The sequence below is a fragment of the Quercus suber genome, unplaced genomic scaffold, assembly GCF_002906115.3.
Source record: "Quercus suber isolate HL8 unplaced genomic scaffold, Cork oak 2.0 scaffold_31, whole genome shotgun sequence".
Classification (NCBI taxonomy): domain Eukaryota; kingdom Viridiplantae; phylum Streptophyta; class Magnoliopsida; order Fagales; family Fagaceae; genus Quercus; species Quercus suber.
The window spans coordinates 1928959-1931120 of NW_027069496.1; positions in this window are offsets into that span (position 1 = coordinate 1928959).

Below are 2162 nucleotides of genomic sequence, written 5' to 3' on the forward strand. Positions count from 1 at the left end.
GGGGGGGGGGGGGGGGGGGGGGGGGGGGGGGGGGGGGGGGGGGGGGGGGGGGGGGGGGGGGGGGGGGGGGGGGGGGGGGGGGGGGGGGGGGGGGGGGGGGGGGGGGGGGGGGGGGGGGGGGGGGGGGGGGGGGGGGGGGGGGGGGGGTAGTAGTGTTGCTGAAATTGAAATGAAACTTTTTAATTTAGGGAAGCAACAAGGAATATCTGTGGTGTTGGGAAATTTAGATCCCGGTTGATAAAATTAACAAATTTTAAACCCAAGTTGTTGATTAGATTTATTATGAATAAACCTTGTTCAATCAAACTTAACATCAATATCATGCACAGTGGAAAATTAAATAACACATGATATGATGACCCAAGAAAACCAATGAAGCAAACTAGTTCACAGTAAAAAACCTAGGGAGAAACCTTCCCGAAAAGCAATTCACTATAGTAAAGAGAAGTTTCAGATTTAGTACAAAACTTTGTCTCTAGACTCTATAATCTCCGTAGATAAACTTATAGTAGAAATCTTCTCCCGCTTCAGAACCTCTAAACTCTTCAATATATAAATGTCACTCTTTTGCACAGATCCCAGTACATAACTAACCAATGATGCACGGCTCCCAGTACGTGACTAACTCACCAACTTGAAGAAGATGTTGACTGCAAATTTCTTCACTTCATCAACAATGAAGATCAAGAAGCACTTGGTTACAAATACATAAGCATGGGCTGAAAATTAGATCTGAAAAAACTGATTTCTGTAATTCTCGATAGATAGTATCTGTCGAGCTCGATAGATAGCTATCTGTCAAGAATCTGTCCAGCTTTAATGAACAACCCTTCTTCACTTGTTTCTTGAACATATTTGCATGGCTTTAATACTAGACTTGAACTCTTGTTCTTTGAAGTATTAAACACATCTTAGATCTACCAAATTACAAGTAAAGTGCGTTTTGTCAAAAAATTAGCCAATTACATAAAATATTGACATATGTTCCTAACATTGAATCACATATGTCCTAACAATCTCCCCCTTTGGCAATCCGTGACAAAACCACAACAAACAAATGAACATATGAGAGAAATTATAAATCACTCAACTTATATTCACTTGTAGATTACAATAAAATATATCTTAACACAAGCTCTTGAAAAACTTTGCAAGAAGAGAGTTTATGCCAAGTAGATTTTGACAACTTGTATTTTTAAAACACTTTAAACAAAACTAATCAAGACATCTTAGTGTGAAATAGAAATATAAGATAGCATACAAGATATAAGAATCATATGCATAAAGAGAGAAAAGAAACAACACATGTAAAGATAGGTGAAGAAGACATACATCGATAGATATAAACTCAAATATAAATACAATGTATGTCAAACATAGTCACAACACCGATATACAAGAAGAAGGAGGTAAAGCACTCTCCTTGACAAGATGAAACACATCTCCCCCTTACAAAGGCATGTATTTTTCCCCCTAACATGTAGAAAAGAAACCACATATTTCCACAATTTCTCCCCCTTTTGTCATGATTGACAAAGGGTACAAGAAACTAAAAAGCTTCACCCGAGAGACATAAAGATGGTCAAGGATGATCAAGGGGGCACAAGAAATCCATATAAACGCATGAATGTAATGAAACAAGATGTTTTGGATGACAAGATAAAAGAAAGATGCAAAACATGTGAAAGACAATGCATGCAAGAGGATCTCAATAGATAGAGAAGTTGTCAAGTAGCTATCGAGCAGAAGCCAACCTCGATGGATCGAACAGCTATCAAGCATCTATCGAGCATCCAGGAAGTTTCTTGATGGATTGAGAATCTATCGAGAAGTTGTCGAGAATGCGATAAAAAAAATGCTGAAGAACTCAATAGATAGCCTAGCTATCGAAAGGTATCGAGAAGCCGTCGAGATTGCTCAAAAATAGTTTTTCAAAGAAAAGAAAAACACAGCTATGAATGCAATTGACCATGCAACTCAACCAAGGATCCAACCACAAACATCTCTCAACAAGAAAAATGTTAAGCACATAGATCCAAAATACACACGCACACACTAAACAAGTCTAACCATTTTAATATTTTAAAAAACAAGTTAAGACAGCTTAGTAATCATACATTAACACATGTATTCCTTGTGATTGCCAAATTACATTGTATCTG